This window comes from Meles meles, chromosome 7 (genome assembly GCF_922984935.1).
Source record: "Meles meles chromosome 7, mMelMel3.1 paternal haplotype, whole genome shotgun sequence".
Taxonomy (NCBI): domain Eukaryota; kingdom Metazoa; phylum Chordata; class Mammalia; order Carnivora; family Mustelidae; genus Meles; species Meles meles.
Genome location: NC_060072.1, coordinates 32,442,117 through 32,448,160, shown reverse-complemented (window position 1 = coordinate 32,448,160; position 6,044 = coordinate 32,442,117). Strand labels below are relative to the sequence as shown.

The following is a 6,044-nucleotide window of genomic DNA, read 5'->3' as shown; positions in this document are numbered from 1 at the left end:
AAGCAAAAGATATCAACAATTCTGTTGGCTGAATGCATTACTCTCATTTTAATACTTATTTATAGATTTTCATTTTATTTAGACTTAGAAATACTATCTACAAGTAAATGAAGATTGGAGAGGTTAAACTTAAGGTCATCTGGTGTTTAGTAAAATCACATGCTAAATTCAACTCCTGGACCATAAAATCAATGTGCATTTCATTATAACATACTCATCTTATTTCTAAAATCCCACAATATCCATAGGACAAAAACTTGCCAAGTCAAAACTGTTCTTACTTAGGTCATTTGGCTTTAATATATTCAGTACTTTACAGAACAAATAAAGTGCTATTGTGATATATTCAGATAATAATACAGAAATTACTTGGAAGTGTTTGAAAATAAGCTCTTGCTCTAAGAGTTTCTGCTTAACAAACCTAAAAGTCTATCATTTTTAAATGTCCACATTCGTTGAAGGATATTTAGATATTTTAACAGTTGTAAAGTTGGAAATAATTATAGTTGTATAAATAAAAAGTCTTCTCATGCTTCAATTAACTTTAATAAGTATAATTCATAATAAGTGCAATATGGCATAGGATTATAATAATGTAAATTCATGCCTTCTTGCCTAGGAACATTAAAAGGCCATGAGGCAGTGGCAGGGGGGAGCATTTATTAAAATTGAAAAGAAGATTGTGAATATGAATCTGCTTGTATGTCTGTGCATCACAATGCTGCATTAGCACTTTTATCAACCAATACTATTTTCTAGGTAAGTGTGAGAGAAAAGTGCAACACCTGAACCATTGTTTTTATATTGGGAAGAACAAAAATGAATCCCAATTCAAAGTGACAGTAACTGAGTTCAAGTTCTAGTTATGTTGCTTCCTACCTCCGTAAATTTCTGAATCCTAGTTCTCAAAACAATGAAATAATTTTACCTGACTTACCTATCGCATAGTGTTGTATTAAGGATTGAATAGAATTATGCCTCTGTGATTTGTTAGATAAAGCATAAATACATACTAAAACCATATAAATGCAACTGTTATCTATTGCATTCTCTGAAATCATGCATTCAAACCTCAAATATATATATATATTTTATTTTAAATATAGTCAAACTGTGTTTGAAAGCTACAAAAATCAACTTCAAAGTACTTCATGGAAGGGGCACCAGGTGGCTCAGCTGGATAAGCATCCAGCTCTTGATTTCAGCTTAAGTCATGATCTTAGGTCATGAGATCAAGCCCCACATCGGGCTCTGTTCTTACTGGGGAGCCTACTTCTTGAGATTCTCTCCCTCTCTGTATGCCCCTCCTCCTGCTTGCACTCTCTCTCTCTCTCTCAAAATAAATAAATAAATATATATATATATATATATATATATCAAAATAAATAAATAAATCTTTAAAAATTCACTCATGGTAGAAGGAGAGAAAGAATCAGGGAAATAATGAAATTCTCAAAATTGAAAAATATGAAAGCAATTAATTCTACTTCATATCTTGTGAGATTCAGCTTAACACTAGTTGGAGGCAAGTGCATAGCTTCTGAAGAAAACATTTTAGCACCAGAAAAACTGAAAATTGCTAGGCCCACAATTCAAATCAAAATTTTAGAAGAAATCAAAATAAATAATAAAGATAAAGCCACCAATTAATGAAATAGAACACAAAAGAACAGGAAGATAGAGCAATATGGAAAATTAAATTCACAAAGTTATGCTGTATGACACAGATGAGCTTTAAGTTTGGGAATTGGGGCATGTCTTTTTTTTAAAGTATGATTTAAATGAAATGAAGTGAGAGACACTATAAGAGGTCAGAAATAGAAATAAAGTATAATCAATTTATTCAATTAACATGTATTTATTGGACACCTAATATCTGCCAGGAACTACTTCAGGACTTGTTTACAACAGTTTAAAAAAAAAAAGATAAATATCATTAGAGCTTTTATTGTAGTAGGAAAGATTGCTAAGCAAAATTATAAGGTAAATAATACATTAAAAGTGTATTGCATGGAACACTGGGTGTTGTGCAAAAACAATGAATACTGTTACGCTGAAAAAAATAAATAAATTTTTTAAAAAAAGTAAATCAGTGAAGTATGGCAAGGTTTTCTGGGGAAGGGAGATTATAATTTTAAACAAAATAGTGAGAAAGGCCTTATCTTTCTTGAGTCAATCTCACTCTGAAAATGCAAAATAACTCTGTTCATTTTTCCATCAAGATCCAGACATAAATATTTAATTGCTTACTTGGCATTTCTACTCGGATTTTTAGTTCATATCTCAAATTTAAAATATGCAAATGTATATAGAATATCAAAATCTGAATGACTCTGCCGCTAAAACTGATTGATCTTCAGTCTTCCTCATCACTCAATGGCAACCCCAGACTTTCAGTTAGTTAGAACAATAATAAGTAGATAAGTAATAAACAAAATCCTCCAGAAATCCTTGTTTTCCTCTTTTTCTAACAAAGAACATCCAATTTGTCAAAAGAAAAAATTCTCTCAAAGCAAAGTCAGAAATATCAAAAGTACTTATATGAGTATTTAAAAGGATTTAACATACATGTATGCATATATATGTGAGTATGTGCATATGTGTATGAATGCATGTACATAAATACTTATTATTTACTAGATCAACAGAAATATATATGTATGTATGAACTGCATAATAGATCGCTATATTACTTATCTCTATATTTATATTATTATCTCTATAATTATTTATCTCTATATATGCACACCCAACATATGTATGTGTGTAATATATATAAGTAAATATAGAAAATATTTGAGCAAACTAAATTACAGCATTGTTTGAACTCATTTGAATAGACATCTTTAGGGCACTGTGACAACCTCTGAAAATCCACATTTGTTCTAAATACACAATTATAATGCTTATAAAAATTGCACTAATGCACATCTAGATGCCAGAAATGTGAGAAGATAAATTTCTGTTGTTAAGAAAATTGCAATATATCACATTTCAACAAGTTTTAAAGAACTGATAAGAAAAATAACATAAAAGAATTTGTACTTCAAAATTTAAAATGAATATTTAATTTATCATTGAGTAAAGTAAGAAATCATTAAGCCCAGTAGGAAAGAGTCACTTAATGATAGTCACTGTAGCACAAGTTAAATTTGTGCAATGTAGCTGAAATATAGGAAATGTATGATTTTGAACATTTACATTTCTCAGAAGAATCAGTAAGCTTTATAATAGCTATACCCCAAATAAAAAGCAGTATGAATCTATAGATACAATACTAAAAAAAAAATAAAGACAGGACATACCTCAGCAACTATAAAATACAGATTCAACAGAAAACAAAAACGAAAGTTGATTCTTTGAAAAACTATTTAATTTGAACAAAACTATAATGATAGTGTATACTAAGTCACACACATAAAAGTAAATACAAATATCCTCATCAAAATACTAGAATATACTCAGGAGTGACTAAGGGAGATAATTCCTTATTGGACTTTTTTTCAAACACACAAATTTATTTCAGGGTTATGGATGTATACTATTCAGAATTAGAAAATTGGGGTGCCTTGATGGCTCAGTCACTTGAGCATCCCAGTCCTGGTTTTAACTCAGGTCGTGATCTCAGAGTCATGAGATTGAGCACTGGATTGGGCTCTGTGCTGAGTGTGGAGCCTGCTTAAGATTCTCTTTCTCCATCTTCATCTGCCCCAACCCCCACTGTCCCTGCACACATCTCTCTCTCTCTCAAAAAAAAAAAAGTTAACGTTAACGTTATTTGGCTAATTACCATATTAAAAGAGAAAATATTAATTGCCAAAAAAACCTTTTGATCAAATTTAAAAGTCATTTTAAATAACTTTTAGCAAACCGCAATAAAATGGTACACCTTACCTTCATAAAGGGCATCTACCATAAACCTCCAGCAAACATCATACATTTTCTTTTTTTTTTTTTTGATGGATCAGTAATTTAATTAGGTTCTTTGTAAAACATTTAGAACACCAGTTTGTGAGAGAAAACACAGAATGCAGATAGCCCTGAAGCTGACGAATAGCTCTGACTGTCAGCCGAATTTGCCAGTTCACAGCTTTCTGATCAACCTTGCTCTGCTCTGTAATCTCGTATTTCTCTTTCTCTGAGTCAGAGATCCTGCCTTCCTGGTGTCCAGGTTTATGCAGCTGCTGCTTCTTGAAGCAAGCATCAGTGAGATGTTTTGGGATTTTCACACTGCTGCTATCAATTTTGGTGGAGGTGGCAATGACAAATTTCTGGTGTGTTCTACACAGAGGACCTTAATTGGGGGCCAGAGGTCCAGTCAAAAGTAACAAACCACTTCCCAGTTGCTTCAGGGAAACACCTTCTTGCCTCTGTGGCACCCAGTGAGGGTGATCAAAATGATCCTAGGAGTGACACTTGCTCACAGTTTTCTCTCGTGCTGCTTGAAAGGTTTTTTACTGTGGCTCAGCAGCTTTCAGGGCACATCTTTAGTCAGATAATACCTAGGCATTTTGAGAAGTTTAACCACCTGGGTACTACCATTCTTGTCACCACCAGCTGGTTTTGTGACAGTAGCAAGAACCTTATGCTTTTCTTCTCAAAGCTGGATTTAGCTACTGAATACTCCCTCTTGTATGTAGCCTTTCTGGAATAGAGAGCCTACCAGAAATAGCTGCTAATTTCTCTAGCTAGGACAGGGTTTCAACTGTAGCGAGGCTTCCTCTTCTTTTGCATTCTAGCCTTGATGTTACCCTTCTTAATTCTGGCACCAGGATCAGCCTTCTTGGTTTCAGGTTTCTTTTCCTTAGCATCCAGCTTCTCAGCTTTTTTACCTGCCATCTTGCCAGATGGTAAAGAGCAAACATCATCCATTTCTAACATTAAACATCTTCCTTTAGGATGAGGAATGGGACAAGTATGTTCCAAATCATTGAAGTAAAAGATGAAGCCAACCCAAGAAGTAAGAAATATAAATAAACTATTTTAAGAATTAAAAACTGGATATCTGCTTCAAGCCATGTTGTAGTAACAGGAAGAAATTTGCCCATCCACCCTAGAAGCTAGAAGACAAACAAAATATCTGAGACAATAATTTTGAAGCATTAAACAAGAAAGTGCAAGATAGTCGTCCTTGAGAAAAGGAAAATAAATAAATGGATCTCTATGGTTGTTTAAGATCACTGTCTGAAAAGAATTTCTAGTGCATGGCACAGAGCTAAAGAACCTAAAAAAGTTAAAAATTGATATTTGCTTTTCATAATTATGAACAGGAAAATGTCAATCACCACAGCTGCTATTCTATATTGAATTGTAGACTATAGTGGGTAGTATTTTGTAGAATATATAAGATTTGGAAAAGAGGAAACAAAATGCAAAAACAAAACAAAAATAAACTTAAATTATAAAATGGAATAGCATAAGAGAAAAATATAGCAAAACAATACTATTCATTAAAACCAGCCATGACTTATTAGAAATAACTAAAAAAAAAACAAACCTGTCTCATTAATCAGATGTACCTAAGAATAACTGTAACAATATATATGCAAGCCTTCTGAATAAAAATCAGTTACACTTTATTGAAGGATATAGAAGAAAAAATGCAGTATTAATGGATTTGAAGACCCAGTATTGTGAAGAGTCAATTGTTTTTAATCCTTCTCAACAAGTCAATGCCAATAAAAACCTCAAAATGATGCTCAGATTTATAAGGAAAATTCATAACAAGGAAAAGATCTTGGGAGAATCAAAATATCTTTTCACGAAAAAGGAGGAAAGGAAAATCAATATTTAATTACCAAAATAATTAAAATGCTGTGGTGTTTTCTGTGGAATAGAAAAAGAAATGTAGATGGAAAGAATAGTATTAGAGTTTCCCAAATCAGACCCATGCACATATGGAAACTGACATGTAATAAAATGAGCACTTCAAATCAGTAGGGGAGTGTAAGAATTATTTTTCAAACTATTCTTGGACAACTGGCCATCCAGTTGGAAGAAAAAAAAAACACAAAAATGATCACTGCATCTTGCTATTCACACAC

General features: G+C 32.4%; 1 pseudogene; it reads right to left on the bottom strand.

The window, feature by feature from the left end:
- Positions 1–3,932: 3,932 nt before the first annotated feature.
- Positions 3,933–4,839, bottom strand: LOC123946318 (annotated as a pseudogene).
- Positions 4,840–6,044: the final 1,205 nt, after the last annotated feature.